At 42.7% G+C, this 24,852-nt stretch overlaps 1 long non-coding RNA gene across 1 annotated transcript in view; it reads right to left on the bottom strand.

Annotated features, from left to right (window-relative positions):
- LOC115063396 overlaps positions 1-24,852 on the bottom strand; it is an 81,727-nt gene that overhangs the window by 29,931 nt on the left and 26,944 nt on the right. Inside the window, exons 2-3 of the long non-coding RNA XR_003843261.1 lie at positions 9,261-9,366; positions 8,226-8,410 (exon numbers count right to left, since the gene is read on the bottom strand). This is a non-coding gene — a long non-coding RNA (uncharacterized LOC115063396). The remainder of the gene's footprint in view (positions 1-8,225; positions 8,411-9,260; positions 9,367-24,852) is intronic.

Raw genomic sequence — 24,852 nt, 5'->3', positions numbered from 1 at the left:
GAGTCAATTCGTTGGCTCCTTGTCCTTTTAAAAATAAAAGAGAAACTCTTGGAAAGGCCTCTATAGTCTGCCCCTCAGCTCTGGGTGCTGCAGGGACTGGCCTGCCTCAAGGATCCCAGAGAACCTTGGTTGCATTCTGCCGGTGACCACAGCATGCTGTTAGGCCACAGCCACTCTTCACCCAGCTCTTTTTAAACTTCCACTCTTTTGGTTCTCTGTTTGGACCTCCATAGGACCAAGCTTCTGTGTATGTTCTCACAGAACTTGTTTGTGCTGACCCACTAATAGGACTGTCATTCCCAACCCTCTCAGCAACCAGGATGTACAGTCACATGGGCTGTATGTTGAATAAAGGAACCAGTAATTTTTTATTTCTGTATGCTTCTAAATAACAGCCTATCTCAAGGTGCTAACAATGGTAGCTAAAAAAAAAAAAAGCTACATACATTAGAATATATTCAAACATACACACATGTGTACATATAAGTGCCAAAGCAAATAGCCACACATAAAAAAATATTACTGTATAGGCCACATTCACTGCCCAGAATGCAATAGCTAGAAATTATCAGATAGAGCAAAGAAAAGTCTATACTCCTAAAACATGAAACCATACTTCTAGAACTCTCTTAGTTTATGGAGGAATGAAACTACTTGGAAGTGGACCACATAGGACCAGAGCAGCTTCCAAGAAAAAGCTCTGTCCTTACTTCACTTTTTAAAAACATAAAAATGATGGAAAAAAAAAAGAAACAAAATAAGGCCAAGTGGGAGGAAGTGAATTAATTATTATAGACGGAGAAATTAATGAGATTGGGTTGGGGCAGAGGACTCAGTAAAACCAACAAGAGAACCACAGTCTTTGGCCAGGACTGTAGCTCAGTGGTTCAGTGCCTGCCTAGCTTGTACAAGTTCCTGGCTTTGAATACTAATGTTAAACACAGACACACAAAACCATGGAGGGAAAAAAAAAACAAACCAAACACAAACCAACAAGCAAAGCAAAACATGAAAACTAAAACAGATGAAAAAAAAATCATCAGTACAGATTTCTTCAAGTCAAAAATGAGTTGGGGGCAGGGTGGGTGCTGGAAAGATGACTCAGCAGTTAGGAGCACCAGCCACTTTTCTGGAGGAGGACCTGCGTTCAGTCCTCAGCAGCCTCGCAACGCTCAAAGTCGGTCATGCCTCCGTTCCAGAGGGCACATAGGCAAAACACATATACATAAAGTAAAATAAACCTGTAAAAATATTTGGCTAGAAAAACAATTTTAAGGAGAGATAAAGTGCTCAATATGCATTATGAGGCATGAAAAATTAAGCCTAATTAATGTAAAGCCTAACTTTAAATACTAACATCAGGGGGCTGGTGAGATGGCTCAGCGGGTAAGAGCACCCATTTGCTCTTCCGAAGGTCCTGAGTTCAAGTCCCAGCAACCACATGGTGGCTCCCAACCATCCGCAATGAGATCTGACTCCCTCTTCTGGAGTGTCTGAAGACAGCTACAGTGTACTTACATATAATCAATAAATCTTTAAAAAAATAAATACTAACATCAACATAACTTTTTTTTTAAAAAGATTTATTTATTATTACGTCTAAGTTCATTGTAGCTGTCTTCAGACACACCAGAAAAGGACGTCAGATCACATTACGGATGGTTGTGAGCCACCATGGGGTTGCTGGGATTTGAACTCAGGACCTTCGGAAGAGCAGTCAGTGCTCTTAACCACTCTCCAGCCCCCCTCCACATAACTTTTTAACACTAAACTTGAAACTCAGAAAGAAAAAAAAGAATGCTTTTCTAAGAAAATACAACTAACGAAAATTTGTCCAAGAAGTAGGAAATACTGATAAAATAACAACCATTGAAGAAACTAAAGTGTTAGTGTAAATGTATCTCTTTCTAGCCTGTGCAAAGAACATTAGGTAAAAATATCAATCAGTAATGGGCTTGTCTCTTGATTGGTAAGTTTGACACTGATTCCTTGTTACCTGCCCCACACACCCAATCCGGGTGCAGACCTGAGCAGTGAAAAGACAGTTCAGCTCTTCTGAGAGGCTGTCACCCAAAGCCCCAAACAAGAGAGGCTGGGCAGCAAAGTCTCCAGGGAAAGAGACAAGAGGAAGAAGTTGTCCAAGTCAAAGCGAAGTTACCCTTGGGTGTGCTGGCTCCCTGCAAGTAGTCCTAGCAGATGGGAGGCTGAAACAGGAGGACTTTGAGTTTGGACTAGCCTCTGCTAATGGCAAGAACCCTTTTCAAAACTAAAATAAAAATGGAGTCACCTGTGCCAGTCCTTCCAAAGGAAGCTGTTCTTGCATATGCTGACCAGAACTAAACTGCTCCCAGGACAACCCATACCATTGACAAAGTCCTTTAGCAAAGTGGAGGCAAGAAAGGTCTAAGCATTTTCTTTATGGGTATGGTCTGATGGAGCTTTGTAGAAGAGAGGACCCTCATGCAACCTTGCTGGATGCTCTCTGGCTTTGGCTCCATGTTCTGCTTTATAATGGTGCTTTATAACGCTTCTCTCAGCCTTGACATCTTTCTCTTCACCTGCATGCATCTGCTGTCTCTTTCTCATTTTTCTCAATTCACTTTCTATGTGTTTCCTTTACTTTGGATCAGACTCCTGCTTGTTCTGCACAGACATGATAATCACTCAGGAGAGATTGTTTAGTTGGCTGTTGAGTTCAAAGCTGAAGTCACAGAGATAAGTCCTAACCCTGAAGTCACTGGGGACACCAGGACCAGCAAAGCCTTAAGAACAGACCCCTTCATCTTGAAAGACAATTATCTAGGATGATGAGGCTGTACCCGGAGCATGTCATTATTTATGAGCTAGACTGGTCCTAGACAATGACAGCTATAACTACACATTTTTTTTTGTTTTGTTTTTTAAAACATGTTCTCACTATATAGACCAGGCTAGCCTTCAAAGTCTTTGAGATCTACCTGCCTCTGCCTTCCAAGTGCTGGGATTAAGGTTGTGTACTGCCATGCTTGACTTATAACAATACCTTCTTGGGCCACTTTAAGAGTGGTAGCTTGGCATGATCTTGCCTCTTGCTTCAGTCTTTCTTCTACTTAAACCTAAATCTAAAACTCCTGTCAGTATCTCATGGATCACTGGATCTTATTATCTGTTCTAGTTCTAATTCATTGATTATGCCTACTTATTATTCCTTTAACAATACTATAACAATAATGATAATAATGATAAAAAAGGTTTATAATCTTATGTAGACTTAAACGAGACATTTAAAAAAGGCTATAAATAAGAAAAACTGAAATATTATATGTGGCAGAAGATATTAGTAAGAAAATGCCAGATCATGTTAGAAAATATTTGCATTTGCATATATATTTATTCATGTTTATATAAACACAGATATACCCATATACATATAACAATATATAATGGGCAATAGAAAATATTAAAGCATACTTGCCCTCAGAGTTTTATGTTGAAGCCTAAATTTCCCCAAATGATTGCATTTGAAAGCAGAATTTTTCTGTTTTATTATTTTTGTTTCTTTTATTTATTTTTAATTTTTTAAAAATAAAATTTTTAAAAATTTTAATTAAAAAAATTCTTACATTCTGATGACACTTTTCTCCTCCCTAAACTCTTCCCAGGTCCTCCTCACCTCCCCAATCCACCCAATTCTCTCTCTTTAAAAAAAACAAACAAAAAGCAAAACCACATACACAAACCTAGTGAAAACACACAGAAACAGAAACCAAACTAAACAAGCAAAAGACTGATAAGATAAAAAAAAAAGGTATGTCTTCCCACTTCAAATGACTTAATCAAGAAAAATCCCTCACAGGTGAGTTTAACCCCCTGGGATTTAATTAATTCCAGATGTAGTAAATTGACAACCAAGAACATAACTATTTGCAGAAGCTAAAAAGCTAGAAGCAACCCAGGTACTCCTGTACCCATGGGCAGACAAGGAAATGTGCACCAATACTCAGTGCCTAGAAGAAGGGTAGTTCTGGCATATAGTACACATGGAAGTACCTGGAAATCCTAAGTGCAATCAGTGAGCCACAGGACACTGGTGAGATGAGAGACCTAGAGTAGATGACAGGAGGCAGAAAGAATGGTAGTTACCAGGGGCTGGGGTACAGACAGGGGCATAGAGAACTATAATTCAATAGGCAAAAAAGAGATGCTGTGAAGGTTCTGAAATGGGTTAGTGGTGATGTTGCACACCAATGTATGTATACTTAATGGCATTGTACTCCATGTGCATTTAAATGTCATAAAAATGGTAAGAAAATGATGACAATGATGATGATGATTGAAACTCATCATGTATAGCTCATGGATGAGATACATAAACATCTGACCCTACTCCTGCCCATCACCTCTGGAGTGCTGAGATACGAGAATTTAATGGTCTGCATTAAATGTTGATACAGGTATAGATGACACAAAAATAGAATTACAACTGTCCAGAGATATAAGGGAAACTAATGAAAGGGATGGACCAGAAGTGGGGAAGGGGATGTGCACTCAAGTGTAGCATGTGTACTTGTGTGAGAGAATCCCATGTAAAAGAACCATGAACAATGAACATACACAAGAAAATTCATACGGTTGGCAAGATAGCCCAGTAACTAAAGGCTCTTGGCTACACAAAGATTTATAAACTTGACAGCTGGAGTTCAAGGCTAGAACCCACAATGGCAGGGCAGAACTGATCACCATGGGTACAATGTGGAATGCACACAACTCTACTTAGGCACAAACACATACACATATGCACTAATACTAAATAAAATAAAATAAAAATTTAAAAGAAATGACTTAATTATATTAAACAGCAACACTGCATAAAGCAGAGAATTTTATAGGGGATAAAGCCCAGAGTGACAGCCCCACTGGTTCATGGTCCACCACACGGCCAGGCTCCCCATACCCTCTGTCTCTATATTTTCCCTATAGCTTGGGAAAGGCCATCTTCTAACCATGTAACACCAGGAAGCAAGTACCCACACAGTAGGTTCTAACCAGCAACAAACTGACTCAAAATTTTAGAGTCAAGTATGACAAAGCCAAAGTGAGTATTCAAGGAAATCTAGAAAGGTTGGATGGGTTAAGAATATCTCAAAATCAGCTCCACGAAGGGAAATGATACATTTCACTTACATCTTCTAAAGTCTTGTTTTAGAAATAGTAAACAATTACAGTCTGAAACTACAGTATAAAGAAGAAAATAAAGCCACACCTAATTTCACCCACAGTGACTCAATGTTAGCATTTCAATATATAACCTATTTTTCTATATATCTGGAGAGCAGTGGCTAGCTCCTTGCTAGGCCACTGCAAGCTGGGTGTGGCCTCTGCATGCTCAGACAGAGCAGATCTTGCTAGGAATCCCCTTCCCGTGCCCAGCCTGGGTGGTGGCATTTCTCTGTTCTCCAGATGTAGTCACACAGCCAAAGAGGCTTGTCTGCATTGGGAATAGCAATGAGCAACAGCAGGAGTCTGCCCAGAAGTACAGCTACAACCCCTCTATGAGACATACACTTATCAGAATGAGCACAGCAGAATGAGCTGACTGGAGATTTCAAAACGGACACCCAGAAACGGCAAACTCTGAAACGAAAAGGTCACCTGACTTTGCTCCATCATAAAGGCTCTGTTTCCTACAAACCATGCCTTTTGTAGGTTCCCAACACAGGCACTTCTTCTTTCCCTGAAGTTCTAAAAGCTAACTACCACAAGCAAAGTTGCTGTTTCACACGTGGCTAGGCCTGCATGGCCAGGAAGCTAGCGTGTGATGTCAGAGGCTGCAAGAAAAAGAAAGAATGGGTATGAAAACTAGGAATCCTAGGATCCAGTCTGAAGTTTATGTGGAAGATTCATACATTCATTCAACTAACATTTACAGTAACCCCGTGCTAGAGCAGTGATTTCCAAGAGCAATAGGCCATAAGTCACACGTGTGACTTGTCATTTTCTATTAGCCACCTCTACAAAGCAGTGAAGAAGCTAGGGATGGTGGTGTACATACGGCATTTGGGAGGCAGAGGCAGGCGAATTTCTGTGAGTTTGATGCTAGTTTAGTCTATATAGCAAGTTTCAGACCAGGCAGGGCTACATAAAGAGATCCTGTCTCAAAAAACAAACAAACAAACAAACAAACAAAAACAATATAGATAAGTAAAATTAATTTCAATATGCCTTATAGACTGAGTATATTTAAAATGTCAGCATTTCAATAAATAACCTGTATACAAATTGAGTTTTGTAACTCTGTACAGGTCTTCAGGATTTGGTAGTTTTATTCTTACAATAATCTCAGCCGACATAACAAACATTCACCATGTAGAGTTGAATTATATTTAAGGTTCCACAACACAGATGGCTGAAGAGATTCATGTATCCAAATTATTACAAGCATAGTTAGGGATTGAGTGAAAATTTAAATTTAAATCAATTAAAACTTAACAAGGTTAAAAGTTTAGCTCCTTCATCCCACTGGCCACATCACACACACTTCCGGAGCTCAGTGAGTTTGTACAGCTAACAGCTACTGTAGAACCCACACTCCTAAGAGCTTAAGATGGAACACTAAATCCGCCCTTGAACCAACTGAACAGGGAGCTCCAGCAAAGACACCAACAATTATAAGAAGTATTCTTGTCAAAACCAGCTAGGACCAGACATTTGTAGGTTAAATTTAGTTTAGTTCAGGAGACACACCAAAAAGGTGTATGATTTTTATACATAGGTGTACATTCATTCACCATTTAAAAAAAATATTTATTTTGTCATGTGTGATGCCGTGCACGGCCAACCCTAGCAGGTGTGCAGATTTCTGTGACATCAAGGCTAGCCTAGAGTACATAGAAAGTTCCAGTCCAGTCAGGAAGCCAGAGCTATATAGTGAGATTCTGTCAAAAAAGAGAAAGATTTATTTTGTTATTGCTTACGTTACATGTGTGCATTATTTCTTTCCGTGTGTGTTTATGTGCACATACATGCGAGTCTTTTTGGAGGCCAGCAGATGACTGTCAGATGTTCTGTTGCTAGAGTTACAGGTAGCTGTGAGCCACCAAATGTGGATGCTAAGAACACACCTGCAGTCCTATGCACTTTTTCAGATTGAAAGTATGCTGCATAGAATTTTGGTTTGCCATTCTTGCACAAGTCAGATATATACATTATGTGTTGCGGGGGTGTGTGCTAAATTTAGGATTCTACTCACAGGTTACTGTTGAGATGGAGCCCACAGGAAGGGCCGCAGGAGGCAGATATAGGTCATCACTTACCCATCTACCATCTTCACACCCTTCTCTGGCTTTACTGAGGTAGCAAGCAGAGACCTTATGGAATCTGGTCACGGTCTACTAGGGTCACGGGAAATTATGATTAACTTAACTTTTGCTAGAGCAAGGTGTATAACTGGGTTCTGGCCAGTGGGGTTTCAGGATAACTGTTCTGTAATGCCTCTGGCAAAAAGTTTCTTTGTGAATGGAAAGAAAGAGCAGATGAGGAAAATGTCTTTGGTCCTGTCCCTTTCTCCACGTTTAAAATGCAATTCCATGGCCAACTGTAGCCATCATGTTATGAATGAAGTGAGATTAGTCCACGGTAGGCAAAAGTACCCCACCGAAGATGGGTATATGTGGGCAGGCACAGACTATAGACTTTTCCCTCCAGTTGAGATATATAGCCTAGCCTATATGCATAGTTCTTCAATGCACAGAATGCACCTCCCAAATCTGTACACCTGCAAGCCACCACACCTGACCCTGACCTGGCAACCAGAAGCCAGGTGTTTGCTGTTGAATCTTCTCCTTCAGTCCCTGGTGGTCACAGACAAGAGCAAAAATGCTGCTCTTTGGTTTTAATGGGAGACAACTATTGTAGAGTTGGTTGCTGTAATCAGACTGTAGTAAATCATGAACTGGGGATCGCCTCTTCCTTTGCCTTACCATCAAGCTCCTCTCGAGGCTCATCCACACATTTCTCTGCAATCCCCTACCTGCTGGGAGCTCCCCCCATGGAAACCCATGGCACCATCTTGATTCCTTCTCAACCACACACTTTATTTTGTGATGTTGGATATGGAACCTTGTAAATTATAGACAAGTGCTCTACTGCTGAGATACATTGCCAGAACCATTTTGCTTTTATTTTGAAATAGGACATCATAAAATGACCCAGGCTGGCCTTGAACTCACCCTGTAGCTCATACAAACCTTGAACTTCTGGATCCTGCAGCCTCGGCTGCAGAGTAGTTGTGGTGGCAGGCATGTGGGAACTGGCCAGCCTTAACCACGTGTTCTTGGGCAGTGGCTTGTGGAGCTCTGTCCTGTCTTTTGTGATGACTGCAGCTTTGGCAAGTGTGTCCTTGGGTTGTGCTGCTTTGCAACTCCTGTGGTGTCTAGCACGAAACAGGCATGAAGTTGTGGTCAAAAGAATCTGTACAGCAGGTCAGCAATAAAATGCCAGTGTGAGACAGGCATCCCTGTTTATGGATTAGCATTTAAACCAGTGGTGAGCTGAGGGACTAGATGGTTCTACTCCTTCCTGTATTTGACTCCAAGTTTTATCTTTGTTTCTTAATGTGTGGGTCAGTTGGAAGCCACAAGATGCTTAACTATTTTACTGGTGTTCTTTTAAACGCTCCTATTTCTTCTGCTCACACTGAAAAGAACTTATTCTAAATCTTTCCACTCCTTTCTTGGAAATTCTCCACCCTCCCATTTTTGCCTCAGAAGGACAAGCATCCTTCAAATGTTTCCTGGGAACTCTGTTCTGCTTTCCCTTTGCCCTGTCCAAGAGGACCACCTAAGAAGGCCTGGGGAGAGAGGGAAGGCCTGACCGCCATGCCTCCCTCTGGTTGGTTAATCTCAAACGGGACCAAAGCTAGTAAAGGGTGTTCTATCTGCTGGGGCAGGCAAGAATCAAAACAGTCTAGGTCTCCAGGGAGCTCTGACAGTGCAAACACAGGAAGCCAGGGAAACTCACTAGTGTACAGAGACAAACAGGAGGCATGAACTTGGCAAAAATGGACTACAGTAGAAGACTGGAGACAGAGCAAGGAGGGTCCCAAGCATAGCCTTTGACAGGATTGCTTCACTTCAGTCAAAAGGAAAACTGAGGGGACACATCCTTTCCTAATTTTTCCTCTTGGCCCATCTTTTACAGTTAACTGACTATTCAACTTACTATACAAAATCAATTCCCTCCCAACTCTGAGTACTGCCCCTTCCCCTAAATACCCTATTTACCTGATTGCCCAGCACATTTGTGGGACACTGTCATCTGGATAGTCAATGCCTCAGGAGAACAGTGGTTTCTTTAGGTAAACAGCCTGTGGGAAGGCTTCTAACATGTCTGCAAGGAGAGAAAGACAGTAAAAAGTGTTAAGCAAAATACTAATGTGAGAGGCTGCTTAGAAAAACAAACAGGTCTTGTACGGTTCCAGAACAGCAGCAACGTGCAGGGGGTGCAGTGGGTGGGGGCTGCCAGAAGCCCAGAGAAGCAAGCAGTTAGAATTGATAGATTTCCCCCAAGTGGTCAGGGGCACTCAGAGCAATTACCCCAGTGAAGAAGAGGCACATGGAGGAGGAGGAGGAGGAAAAGGAGGAGGAGGGGGAGGAGGAAGGGGAAGAGGAGGGGAAGGTCAAAAGGGACCAGGGCAAAACGGGGCAGCTTAGGGAGAAAAGAATAAAGTTTTTCCATTAGATAAAAGAAGTTCCAGGTTATAAGACAAGGTGGTTATCTAGGAGGAAGAGAAGAGGATGGAGACAATGGGTGTTTCAGGACAGTTGCTTTTAAAAGCATTTTTCTTCTTCCTCCCCTCCCCTTCCTCCTCCTCTTCCTCCTCTCCATTCTCTTTCTCCTCATCTCCCTTCCCCTCCCTTTCCCTCTCCCCTCCTTCTTTCTGCCCTATCCTTCTTCTTCCTTCTCTTTCTCACCTCCTTCATAACAACAGACCAAAGATGAGCTCAAATGAGATCTCTGGGCAGTTTCACTTCAGCCCACAGCTATGTAATGAGCTAGGAGAGCAGGGAACTGGAAGTGCAGTCAGCCCATAGAGTCACCGAAGAGACTCCCTGAGGTCTCAGCTTTCTGTTACTGGCCAGCCTTGGGCCAGGCAGTCACTGCAGGGATGAAGCAACAAGGTCAACAAAAAGTGAGCAGTTTGTTTCCTGGATGCAGCATGGAGATCTTGATGGTGAAGAAAGTTGCCAGTGTCTAGGAAAGATGAGCAGTCTGAGCATGGAGAGGGATCATGTCAAGGACAGGCTGACAGGAGGCATCGGGAGTGACTTGATAAAACAGATAACTGGGCTATGGCCGTGACTGTGCCCCTCCTTGGTTCTCAGGGAGCTCCTGTAGGAACCTAGGCTCCTTTAGGTATGCCACACTCAGCACTTCTTTGGCATTTAGCTGTCCTTTCCTCCCTTGGCCTCCTGCCACATCCTCTGACCCATTTACAGAGCTAGATCATTTTCAGTATCCATTCTTCCCCTGACTTTCCTCTGTAGCCCTTGACCCTACTATGCGACCCTGTAAACTGTGCCTGGGTACTGGCAGATGTCCACAAGGCTCATTTTCAAGCACACTTACTGCACGCTTTCTTTACTCCCTACACAAATGAGTTAGATTTTAAGTTTATTTCTCGTATAGTGCAGTTGGGAGAGTACTTGCCTACTATGCACAAGACCCTGGGTTCTATCCTTAGTACCCCATAAACAAGGCATGGTGGTGCGGGCCTGTCATCCCAGCACTTGGGAGGAGGAGGCAGGATGACCAGAAGACCAAAGTTACTTTAGACAATACCACAAGTTTGAGTTTGAAGTTAGATAAATCATATGAGACATTCTGTCTCCAAAGAAAGGAGGGGTTCCTCTGCTTTCTCCCCATCTCCTCCAGTGATACAGACATACAGCACAGGTCCTTAGCCAAAATCTTGCCATCTTGCGGTGACATTCCCCTCAGCCGCTTCGGTGGCTCTCCTCCTTCCTCAATCCTCAGATTCAGTTCTCTGCTGCCTCTGCTCTGGTCAGCAGATGAAGGAGTCAGGTCACCTTACATCTTCACTGCCTCCTGAAACTTGCCCTACAGCCTGCATTCTTTGCTATTTAGTTTACTGTCTCCTCTGCAGGACAGACGGCTTCAGGTGTAGCTGTGTTTTTACTTTAAGAGCTAGAAAAAAAGTCTAGATATTCATAAAAGAACTTAAACCAGGATCTTAAAGAAGTGCTTGGAGCAGCATTATTTACAATCAACATATAGACACATTCCCAATTCCACTCCGAGAAATAATCAAAATACAGTATAGGGCTATTTGGCGATGTTACTATAGAGGAAAGAAATGGGTCTGGGGAGATGACTCAAGAGTGAAAGCTTGCTGTCCAATCATAAGGACCTGAGTTTAAATTCCCAGTCCCTACATTAAAAACAAAATGAAACAAAAGAAAACAACAAAACCAAAAACCTGAGTGGTCACATGCCTGTAACCTCACCAATGTGGGGGTGGTAGAGACAGAAGAATAACTAGGGCTTGCTGGCCGACAGCCCAGTTCTAGGCTCAGTGAGAGTTTCTCTCTCAAGGGAATAAAACGGAACATCTGACATCCTCCTCTGGCCTCTGTGAACACACACATACAACTCTCTCTCTCTCTCTCTCTCTCTCTCTCTCTCTCTCTCTCTCTCTCTCACACACACACACACACACACACACACACACACACACACACACACACACACCATAGTTAAATGAATAAACAAGAAATAGAAAAGAAGTTGTGATTTAAGCTACAACATGGATCATCGTGAGGACTACAGTAAAACTTCAAGAAATGGCCCAGTCATGAGGGCAGCTTGAGTAGCTAAGCTGGGCAAGGCTGGTAAATGCAAAAGATTGAAGAGAGTGGGGTGACCTTGACTCCTGGGTCAGAGGGCACGGGAGACAGTGTGGCAGGATCCCCAAAGCAGTTCCGAGTTCAGTCCCCAACCAGTCCACCCCTGCTTCCCTTCACTCATCGCGGGTTTGTCACCAAGTTAAAACACTTGACTGGCTTAAAGGTCCTGCCCCTGCCCCTCCCTTTGAAGATGTATCCTGGGTCCCTGATTGCCGTGGCTGAGAAAGTCTTTGGTTTTACCCAGTCTTGTCTCCCGCTGCTTTCCTCTTCCACACCCTCAGGAGCAGAGTCTTACTTCCGGTCCCACACTGCCCACTTGCCCATTCTGAAGTGAGGAGTGAGAGGTGATGGGAAGTCCAGTCATAGGTCAGACCTTGAAAGACTTCTGAGGACCGCGTGGGCGGGGAATAAGCCAGATAAGGACACAGTCGTATGAAAATTAAACCTATTACGCTGTGCTACCTAAAAAAAAAATCAAGATGAAATCATTCCTTCCCTTCCTTCTCCACTCCGCCCCCACCGTTCCCCCTCCCCCATTCCTTGACACCCAGGGAAACACTTGCTCTAGATGGGCAAGCCAAGGAAACGACCTGCAGGACTGGTTTTGCAGTGCAGTGCGTGCAAATCTCAGTTTTTAACCAGGCATGGCGGCACATGCTTACCGGTTCAGCTTTTGGGAGGCTGGGGCCAATCTGAGCATCTAGAAAATTTGAGGTCAGTTTGAATCATGATAGAGAAGAAAAAAACCAAGCAAATAACTAGACAAATATAGAAACTTAATTTTGCTAGGAGAAAATGCCTGAGCATTGGGGGCTTTATTTGCATGAATGGTTCTCTGTCTGTTAATAGATTCACTTAACACTTTTTTTAATGTTGTTTTTGTTTTTTTTCCAAAACCAAATATGTGGCTGAATAGCCTCACCACTTTTCATTTTTCTTTAGAATCCAGGGATTGTCCTCCTGGAATTTACTCTCCCTGTATCCCAGTTGCAGGGCTTTCTGGCATTTCAACCCCACCATGCTCTTTGTCCCTCGCTCTCCACCTAAGTTATTGCCCCAAACATCTGCTCTTGCTGCACCCCCTTCTCTCCCCGCTCCTCCTCTCCCTCATTCCCATTTCCAAAAGAGAGAAGGCAAGAGCAGGCAGGGAGAGCCTCACACAGGGTACAGCAATGTGGAAGAAAAGTGAAGAGAGACTGGACAGAAAGCCCCAGGAGGCGGGGCGCCTCTGAGAAGGTGTGGGCAGGCTAATGAGTACCTGACACTCCTATGTCAGGTCAGTAATGACCCGGCTCTGCTGCCACGGTCATGCTCTGACTCTGGTCTGGAACTCGCAGGGAGTGTCACCTCTGTGTGACAGATACAGCGGTGGGCTGCAGAGGGGGCAGCAGCTGTTGGCTGTCGGCTACTGTACTTCTTCCAGCTGTTCCGCGAAGCTGTCTATCGCTCCCACGCTGTACACCTGTACTGGCTTGCGCTCATTAGTACTGCTTGTCCCCTTAGGAGCCTCATTAGTTCCACTGTGTCCACTAACACTTGATAGCCTGGGAGTGTTAAGGGTGAGCCCTGGGCTGTCTGTGAGAATGTGATTTTGAATATGTTCAAACTGCCTTCTCTGCGAGACCGCTTGCTTGCGTCTTCCTCCCATCCCATATAGCTGGAACCCTCACTACAGCTTCTGGCCTAGCCACACTCTGCTCTGCGTTGTTTTAGTTTTTTAAAGATATGAAAGTGCGGTTTCTCCAGTGATTGGTGGGCACTGTATACATCCTCCCTCATCTTTGCATTCCTGTAGGCAGACACAAATGATGTGGACAGTAGGTAGGCACCCAGACATTCCTTGGATGAGTTACACGGGAAAGACTACTGGGCTAATTGCAAGAGCATGCCAAGCTGAGTGAGCTGAGGGCCAGAAGCTCATCTCAGTGCTAACTCCAGCACACACTGGCTTTGTGACCAGGACAAGTCACTGAGGAGCACTGTTGACCTTCACTGTTGGTATGAACAAAAAGAAAGCACTATAATTCAGTACCCACTCTGATGCTATTGGGGGTACTTATGGCCACAGACTTAGTACCCATTCTGAAGTCGGCTTGATGGATGTGCCCACCCCAGTGACAAGCTATCATGAAGAACAGCAAAAGGCTTTGGATATGACACAATGAATACACTCAAAAGTTCTGTGAGAATGCCCATTATGATTGTTCTTTGTGTTTATGTGTGTGTGGTGTATAAATATATGTATGTTTGCATGTGTGTCAGCACGGGTGTGTGGGGGTCCAAAGGTGATGTCATGTGTCTTCCTTCATCCTTCTCTACCTCATTAATTGAGACAGGGTCTCTCATTTGAACTCAGAGCTCACCAATTTGTCTAGTCTAGTTAGCCAGCTTTCTTCTGGGATCTTATCTGTTTCTCAAGCACTGGGATTATAAGAGAGCCACCATGCCCACCAGATACCACCACGCCCACCAGACATTGGCATCAGTGCTGAGGATCCTTACTCTGGTCCTCAAACTTGTACAAAAGTGCTTCACCTACTGAGTCATCCCTTAGCCTCAGTCTCTCTCTCTGTCTCTCTCTGTGTGTGTGTCTCTCTCTGTCTCTCTGTCTCTCTGTCTCTCTCTGTCTCTCTCTCTCCTCTCTCATTCATATATATACGAACACTCTCTGTAACACAGTTTCAAATCTTTATTTCTAACCTAGCTGATGTCCTCAGTTCCATGCAGGTACATCAGATCCTGATAAACTTATAAGCAACAGCATGTTGCAGTATTTAGTTCTTACATATCTAAGGCAGCTTTAGCTTATATTGTTTCCCTGTGAGGCAAGTACCTGGCAGGGTTAAATAGGCCTAGTGTTGTGAGGAAGACTGTCATCTCTATGCATACTCTAGTCACCCCATGCTTTGGGAATGGGTCATCCCTCTTCCCCCACTGAAATCTTGTCATATTTGAAGACCAACAAAGATCTCACTGCCCCCAAAGTGATCTCTTTCTCTTGAAAAAGAATCGCACCATATAGCCTAGGCTCAAACTCATGATTCTCATGCCTCTACCCTCTAAGTGCTGAGATTGTAGCTCAAGGCTAACATGAGCTCTCTGTACTCATACTTTTGCTATTAATACTTGTAGTAGCTGGGCGTGGTGGCGCATGCCTTTGATCCCAGCACTTGGGAGGCAGAGGCCGGCGGATTTCTGAGATCGAGGTCAGCCTGGTCTACAGAGTGAGTTCCAGGACCACCAGGGCTATGCAGAGAAACCCTGTCTCAAAAAACAAAAACAAAAACAAAAACAAAAAAACAAAAAAAAAACTTGTAGTATTACAGATCTGCTACCATTACTAACATCCAGTTATGAAGCTCAATTTGCATATCTTCCTTCTACCATTTACTAGTAGCCAGACATTAAGAAAGTGTATCTTGGCTGAGTATGGTAGCACATGCTTTTAATCCTAGCACTCAGAGCTAGGATTAAAACAAACAGCTCTCTGTGAATTCGAGGCCAACCTGGTCCAGAGAGCAAGTTCCAGGATAGCCAGAACTACATAGTGAGACCCTGTCTCAGAAAGCAAAACAACAAAAATAGCAGCAGCCACAGCAAGAACAACAATAATAACAACAAAGAAAGGAAGGAAGGAAGGAAGGAAGGAAGAAAGAAAGAAAGAAAGAAAGAAAGAAAGAAAGAAAGAAAGAAAGAAAGAAAGAGAGAGAGACTAGATCTTTCTGTATCCCTCTTCTGCAAATTAGATACAAGTCCTTCCATATCCAGGGGCTACTATGAGGATCTTGCTATACAAACTGGAAGCATGTGTTATACAACCCTCATTAGCAAATGAGATCATAATTCTGCTTTTACAGAATGTAAAAGGTGTTTTCATACATGGCTAACTTTAGTGAGCTCCATATCCAGACACTGATAGTCACCTTATCTATACAGTTTCAGTTATTTCTCACAGTGATTATAAGCATCTAATTTCTAAAAAATACAAAGAGATAGGCTGAGAAAATAAGACAACACGCCTTAACTCACAAATCTTTCATTTCTGCAGACTTCAAATTTAATTCCTAATCCTATACACTGATATTACACCCTCCATCTCCTTACTACCCTGTATGTCTTACCAGTCTGCTTCTGGGTGACTGAGGACAGAGTTATCTGAAATTTCCGGCTAAAGCCTGTCTCTTAAGCACTGAAGTAAATACTCACTAGCATAACTTCACTTGGTTGATTAACTTATCCACATTTGTTGAGCTTCTGCAGTGCCAGAGACACAAGAAGTAAAGCAGGAGTTCCACTGTTCTATTGCAGTCTGGCGTATGCTACACTGCACACGTCTACCCCGACATAGGATGATCTATATACAACCCAGAGAGTGGAAGCTCAGCCAAGGGAACAACAGATGGGTCAGTTCAGTGCACAGAAAAAATCAACCACATGCAAATACCCCAAACAAAAACTTTCCAAGAAAGCTCTGTGCACTGAGAATGCTTGGCGGGCATGCAAACCTTAGAGGAGAGGAGTCCCTCTGCCCTTGGGGATTGTACAATGCTGAAAACAGCTGTCCGACTGTGTTTACATCAGTAGGTCCAGGGCAAGGGGAGTGCTGGAAAGTAGCTGCCTGCTCCGAGGACTCTTCCTCTGGCTCTACGCCTCTGGGCTACAGACACAGCATAGCTAGTTTTCCACAAGAGATCCCACGCCCTGAACGGACTAAAGTAAACACGTAAGATAGGAGGAAGGAGTGCTGCTCAGTCTACCAGGCAATGAGCATACTCTCTGCTCCACTGCTCCTCACTAAACTCACAATGCCATTTCCAACAGTATTCTCAAACCTACCCTTCCCACTGCTGCTGCTTGCCTAAAAAGTACTTGGCTCAGAAAAGTTTCCAGAGAGAACTGTTTCACCTCCCCCCAACTAAGTTTCTAAGCTTAACTAAGTATGTGCTCATCTTTTTGTGCCCCCTTCTTACAGTAGAGAGGGGATAATCCCAAATCATAAATTGATTCCCTCCACACAATACCAGAAGCCACTGGCTCTCAACATTAATGCTCTCAATTTCCCAATAAAAAGACAACAGACCCTGTCTCGGTCCCTGTCCCTGTGCCTGCTGCTGTTCCCTTTCTATGACAGGAGTTTGTGGCACACACTCAAGAAGTAGTGGAGGCACAATCTCCACTTAGTCTTGCTACGACTTGATGTCCCAAGACAGGATGTTACTCAAGAGGGGCTTCCCCTTCTCTGAGGAGAAGGGAAGGGGGAAATCCAGGGAGGGATTTGTGAAGTTGGGACTGGAGGAGGGCTCTGATCAGGATGTAAAGTGAATAATAATTATAGTAATAATGATAAGATTCCCCCTGGGCTGGAGAGTTCAGGGTAGGGAGAGTGTATCCAAGTCAGGGTGGCCCTGCAATAGGGTGAGACTGAGAAATTCAGAGACAATCTGGTGACCAGGTCCACTTTGATATGTTAAGTAGAATAGGTACCTTAGTGATTTGATTAGGTTTGAAACCTAACAGTAGTCATTTTAGTATCTGACTAAATAGACTTCAAACCAAAACTAATAAGAAGAAATAGGGATGGACACTATATATTTACTTTTCAAAGAAAAAAAATCCACTAAGAGGGTCTTGCAACTCTAAAGAACTATGGAGCAAATGAAAGGGCATCCAAGTTCATAGAAAAAACATCACTGCACAAAAAAATTAGATATTGACTCTCACACAGTAGTAGTGAGAGACATCAATACCCTACTGTCGCCATGGACTAAAGCTGGATATTACCAACAACAGTTCAATGAGTGGTTCTGGTGCTGATCAAACAGATATATACATGCAGAAGAAGGCAAATAGATTCATATTTATCACCCTGCACAAAATTCAATTCCAAATGGATAAAGGACATCACCATAAGCTCAGATACCCTGAATCTGATAAAAGAGAAAGTGGGGAATAGGCTTGAACTCAGTGGTATAGGAAAAGACTTTCTGAACAGGACACCAACATTATAGGCACTAAGACCAGCAATACAGCCGGGCATGGTGGCGCACGCCTTTAATCCCAGCACTCAGGAGGCAGAGGCAGGCGGATTTCTGAGTTCGAGGCCAGCCTGGTCTACAGAGTGAGCTGCAGGACAGCCGGGGCTACACAGAGAAACCCTGTCTCAAAAAAACAAAAAAACAAACAAACAAACAAAAAAGACCAGCAATACATAAATGAGATGCAATGAATCTGAACATCTTCTGCATGACAAAGGACACTATCGGTTTAGTGATGCAGCAGGCTACAGGATGGGGAAAGATTTTTACCAATTACCTATCTGATTTTTGGTTGTGAGCCTAGTCTTTAATGGCTGAGTCATCTTCCAGCCCACCAACTGCACATCTCATAGAAGGTTAGTATCTAAAATATATAAAGAACTTTCCAGGTAGTGGTGGCACACACCTTTAATCCCAGCACTGGGAGACAGAGACAGGAAGATTTCTGAGTTCAGCCAGCCTGGTCTCTGCAGAATGAGTTGACAGCCAAGGCTACACAGAGCAATGATGTCTTAAAACAAACAAACAAACAAACGAACACCACAAAAACCCAATCAAAAAAGAAAACCAACCAAAAACAAACAAACAAACAAAACAAAACAACAACAACAACAAACCCCCCAAAAGCAAACAAACAAAAAACAAAATTAAACCAAACCAAACAAACAGAAGAACTAAAACACTGAACATCAAGAAAATGAAGAATCCAAGTAAAAATGGAGCATATAGCTAAACAGACAGGCCTCAAAATGATGAAGCACAACTAGCTAAGAAGTACTGAAAGACACGTTCAACAACCTTAGTTATCAGAGAAATGCAAATCAAACCTAGTTTGATATTTCATCTTATACTAGCCAGAATGGCCAAGATCAATAAAACAAGTGACAGCTCATGCTGACAAAGATGTGGGTAAGGAGAACACTCATCCGTTGCTGGTGGTAGTGCAAACTTGCATAGCCACTATGGAAATCAGTGTGATGGTTCCTCAGGAAGATGCAAATCAGTCTGCCCCACGATCCAGCTATACTGCTCTTGGGCATCTACCCTAAGGACATTTCATTCTATAACAGACATGCTTGCTCATTGCTGCTATATGCATAATACCCCCAAAGTAGAAAGTGCCTAGACATACATCATCTGATGAGTTGGTGATGGAAATGTAGTGCATTTACACAACAGAAGATCACTCCTCTATTAAAAAATGAAAATGTGAAATCCACAGATAAATAGATGGAACTAGAAAAAAAAATGAGCTAGCCAACCCCCCCCCCAAAAAAAACAACAAATGTTGTATGTGCTCTCTTATATGTGGCTGTTAACCTTTAAATCTTTGATAGATGTGTTACTATCCTAATTATTACAGATGTTAGGTATAAAGTAAGGAACCAGAGGAAACAGTGGGATCTCCCAAGGAAGGAGAAATAATATAGAGAAATAGCAACAGGAGGTTTAGGTGAAGAGGAGCAAGTAAGAGGGGAGTAAGCGAGGGAATATGGGGTGAACAGCTAATACTAAGGGCCACTTGAAGAGTCATACAGAAATCTACAAGAGTAGAAGCTTCTTAAAATATATGCATATTGAAAAAAGTCTAATAAGAATTACCAAATAACAGGGAGACAAAGCCCAAACTAGATATCTCTTGACACCAAATGAAGCTCCAGTGCCAGGAATGGGTTACATCTAATTGAGTTGTTGGCCAAAGGGGCCCCATAGAAACCCCCAAACAACTTAGGCTATTGCCAAGACTATTGATTACGCTCCACAAATTGATGGGAAGACCTTATTGCTGAAGACAACACTTACATATCTCATTGAAACTTGCAGAGTTGGGCTGGAGAGATGGCTCAGCGGTTAAGAGCACTGCCCGTTCTTCCGGAGGTCCTGAGTTCAATTCCCAGCAACCACATGGTGGCTCTCAACCACCTGTAATGAGATCAGATACCCTCTTCTGGTGTGTCTGAAGACAGCTAAAGTGTACTTACACATAAGAAAGAAAGAAAGAAAGAAAAAAAGAAAGAAAGAAAGAAAGAAAGAAAGAAAGAAAGAAAGAAAGAAAGAAAGAAACTAACTTGTGGAGCCAAACTGCCTAAATAAAGACTTCACCATTTTTGAGTAGAGCCTGCACACTACCAGAGAAAAGAAAACACCAACCTTGCTACAAACCCTTGATTACAATGGTGACCTGGCTGCATGGCATGCTGGTACAATAGTGGCCCGAGTGATGTGGGAGAAATCAACCATTACCTGCTTAGATTTCAGGTCTACTCTATGAGTTGGAATGCATTCCTGACACTGTTCCAGTGGCCAAGAATCTGGAATTATCAAGGTCATGGGCCAAGGGGAAAACTCAATACTATTGTTCTGATAAAGGACCAGGGAGAAAATGACTTTTAACGACACTCTGCTATACCCGTAGATCACTGTCTCACTCAGCCATCATTAGAGAAGCTCCCGCTTCCAGTTGATGAAAACTAACACAGAGACCCACAACAGGACAGTGTGCAGAAGTGAGAGACCTCAAAACACTCAGTCCTAAATGGGCTGTCGTCATCTAATTCTTCCACTCAGGGCTCAGGGAACTTTGTAGAAGAGGAGTGTACTGGCTAATTTTGTGTCAACTTGACACAGCTGGAGTTATCACAGAACAGGAGCTTTAGTTGAGGAAATGCCTCCATGAGATCCAGCTGTAAGGTATTTTCTCAATTAGTGATCAAGGGGGAAAGGCCCCTTGTGGGTGGGACCATCCCTGGGCTGGTAGTTTTGGATTCTATAAGAAAGCANGCTGAGCAAGCCAGGGGAAGCAAGCCAGTAAAGAACATCCCTCCATGGCTTCTGCATCAGCTCCTGCTTTCTGACCTGCTTGAGTTCCAGTCCTGCATCCTTTGGTGATCAACAGCAGTATGGAAACGTAAGCCGAATAAACCCTTTCCTCCCCAACTTGCTTCTTGGTCATATGTTTGTGCAGGAATAGAAACCCCGACTAAGACAAGGAGGCAGAAATATTGGAAGAGCCAGGGGAATGGAAGATACCAAGAGAGCAAGGCCTTGGGCTGGCGAGATGGCTCAGTGGTTAAGAGCACCGACTGCTCTTCCAAAGGTCCTGAGTTCAAATCCCAGCAACCATATGGTGGCTCACAACCATCCATGACAAAAAAAAAAACTGATGCCCTCTTCTGGAGTGTCTGAAGACAGCTACAGTGTACTTACATATAATTAAATCTTAAAAAAGAAAACAAACAAACAACAAACAAACAAAAACCACCAACAACAACAAAAAAGAAAGCAAGGCCTTCTAGATGCAGCAGGACTGGTGCACATATATAGTGACAAAGTCTGTGGCAGCATGCACAGGGCCTGCACAGATCCAAACCAGACAGGGTCCCATTGCTAGGATGAGGAAGTGGACACAAGCCCCCATTCCGAACTCAGATGCTAGCTCCAATTATCAACCACTTACAAGTAAAAACAAGTTTTTCCAAGGGAGTCTTACTGAGTGTATAAACCACACTAAAGGGTAAGCCCCGTGCCCAGCACAAATAAAAGGGGTATCCAGCACACAGCAAACTCAAAGGTATTTTGGGAGAAAGTTTTTGGTCTTATACTGATTTATTTGAGGAGGAGAGAGAGAATATGTGTGTGTGCATGCGTGCACGCATGTGTGCATGTGTGTCTTTGTATTTCTTGTACTCTTTCATTTTCTTTTTTCTGTCTCTTAGTTCACATTGCTTTATCTTTGCTTATTTGTCATTTTATTTGCTTGCGTGTTTTCTTGAAAGAGAGAAAGATAGCATGGAGTTGGATGGAGGTAGAAAGGATCTGGGAGAAGAGGAAATAATGATCAGAATATATTGTATGAAATAATTTCATTTTCAAAGATATACATTTAATTTAAAAATAACTTGCCATCACATTCTGCTCCAGCTGCTATCTCTTTTTTTTTTCTAAAATTTTCCCACATAGGTCCACATTTCTTCTCATTTCCTCACTCAGTCTCCCCTTTTCTACATTTTAATTTAAAAAAAAAAAACATAGAAAAAGTATAGAAGACATAACCAACATTCAAAGTTCTTATATGTATCTATCAGATTTTATCTCCCTAAAATCTTCCAAAGATAATCACTTTTTTGAAGGTTGTTTTAAATTATCCCCTTGATTTTTTTTTCTCTTTTTAAATATTTTTAACAACATAATAATGGACTTCATTATGGCACTTTCCTATAGGTGTATGTTTTGATCACATTTACCTCCATTTCCCTATTTTTCTCCCTCCCACTCCAATTGACCTTCTTCCCAATCCTTACCCCCTTCTTCTGTCTAGGGTATGAATGAGCTGGTCGCATGTAACTTAGCAGTGACTACATCACTAGAGGAAATCTCTCTTCCCCGACAGCCACCATCAGCTGTTTTAGATCATCAAGACACAGTGGGCCTCATGAGTCTATCCTCATCTATGCTGGAGGGTCAACAGACGGCTACGTGTTCTGTTCTTCTGTAAGTAGTCCTAGCTGCTTCGAGTTCAGGAGCCGAATGCCTACATCTTGGCCAGACAGCAGTGTGCTACAACACTCTTCCTTCACCTTTCACGTTTCTTTTGCTCTCTTTTCTTTGACACACCTTGAGCTCTGGAGGGGATGATATCATTGTTCAACTTAGGACTGAGCACTCAAGAGTCCCTTCTTTTCTGCACTTAAATCTCTTGAGTCTCTGCAGTAACTGATACCTAAATGAAAAAGAAGCTTTTCTGACCCAAGATGACAGCAGCAACATAAATATTTAGCAGGCATTTTGACAGGTACATCCTGTTCATTTAGCAAAATGTGCAGTCACTCTCTAGGGTCTATGACCTTCCCGGATAAGCTTTTGACTGGGTACCATTTGTAAATTCCTTCTTGTGGAAAAGTTTCAAGTTCAATCATAACTTGTTACCCCAATAACAGCCAAGCTACAATTACACCAGAGGGCACATCTTGCTTAGCAAGTATAGCACAGAGAGTCCAGAGCTAAGAAAGACTCTTGACAACAATTTCCCCCATCAGCCTTCACAGCACTTATACATACTATGAAAGCTATGCCCTACTTTAAGAAAACCAGACTTATCATAACTTATATGTAATAACTCACATGATGAAGATATACAATGCAATGAATTTTGCTAAGTAGAATCAGCAACCACCACCACAGTTACAGCTTAGGTTTCATTAGCCTGTAGTCTGCCTCTTCCCCATTCTCAGTTGCTCGGAAACCATTGCTTCCTGAAAGTATAGTCTTGCTTTTCCTAGAGTTTTCTACACAGTATGTGATCTTTCCATTTTACCTCTTCCAGTGAGTACAATACTTTTGAGATTCATTTCCCTGCTTATGCAGCATTGTCCAACTAATCAGTTGATAAATATGTGAGTTATTAATCATTTTAGAACATTATGACTAATACTTCTGTGAGAGCTCATGGACAAGTTTGTTTATGAGCAGATCTTTTCACTTTTCTTGGGTGCACACCCAGGTATAAGATTGCTGAATTGTGTGTAAAGTACGTGTTCAGCTTTCAAGACACTGTCAACACTCTCCAAAGTGGCTGAAATGTTTTTATTGTTGTTGTTTTGTTTGTTTATCTCCCTCACAAATACATGAGACTTGCAGTTACTGCAAATCCTTGTTGGCACTTGGTGAAGTTTATTTAACTTCAGTCACTACAGTTGCTATGCTTGAAAAATTCTGTGCCTTTTAATGTACCCCAACCCACATACTCAGCAGAGAACAAAAGCTCTGTGGCTTAAACCACTGAGCATAGCCTCTGACCACATCATTGGTCATCAATAAGCCAAGCACTAGGGAGCCAAGCACACCTACTACTTGAGGGAAGCAGGTGGTTAGAGATGAGTGATGTCATACTCTGGGAAAGACAGGTTCTGAGTTTTGAGTGCAGACAAGTCAGTTACCTAATGAGACAAAAAGCAATAATTATAAGTAGTATAAATAAAATACAAAATAACTAAGCATATTATCTCAATGCTTGCTTTTTAAACAACAAAAAATAATCAGAAGAAGATCATACTGGGAGATAAAAACTAATCAATAAATATTGAGTCCAAAAGGCTCTAGATATTAGATTTAAGAAATATTTAAAAGTGTCTTTTATAGATATGTATAAGGAAATTCATTTTCAATTAATCAAGCAAGGTAAGTCTCACTGTGTAGCACTGGGTAGCCTAGAAAACACACACACACACACACACACACACACACACACACTTGTGTGCTTGTGCTCACATGCCCACATATCCACACATGTGACTATGCATAAAAAATGTGCATGTATACCACATTAATATGGACATAAATACAAAATAGTGTACATAGTTATATATTTTCTCTTCATCTCTTTAAAGTTACTCTTATATTTTGGCATGTTTTTGTATGTATGTGTTGTGCTTGTGTGGTGGCACACTTACTGTGGATGGACATATTCACTTGGAGGTGCACTTACAGAGGTCCAAAGTCAACTTCTGGTATTTCCGCAGACTGTCTCCAGCATGGTATCTTCCCCTATTGCCTTCTACCTTATCTTTTGAGAAACACTGGTTCACTTCACCCCAAGCTGTAGGTTTCAGCTGCACTGGCTGACTAACAAGCTCCCTGTGATCCTCCCGACTGCCCCACAGCATCCCTAGCTCTAGGATTACAGGGCAGCACTGCCCCACAGCATCCCTAACTCTAGGATTACAGGACGGCACTGCCCTACAGCATCCCTAGCTCTAGGATTACAGGGCGGCACTGCCCCACAGCATCCCTAACTCTAGGATTACAGGACGGCACTGCCCTACAGCATCCCTAGCTCTAGGATTACAGGGCAGCACTGCCCCACAGCATCCCTAGCTCTAGGATTACAGGGCAGCACTGCCCCACAGCATCCCTAG

This window comes from Mus pahari, chromosome 2 (assembly GCF_900095145.1).
Source record: "Mus pahari chromosome 2, PAHARI_EIJ_v1.1, whole genome shotgun sequence".
Classification (NCBI taxonomy): domain Eukaryota; kingdom Metazoa; phylum Chordata; class Mammalia; order Rodentia; family Muridae; genus Mus; species Mus pahari.
Note: the sequence above shows the minus strand (reverse complement) of the source record. Positions and strands in the feature narration are given on the sequence as shown.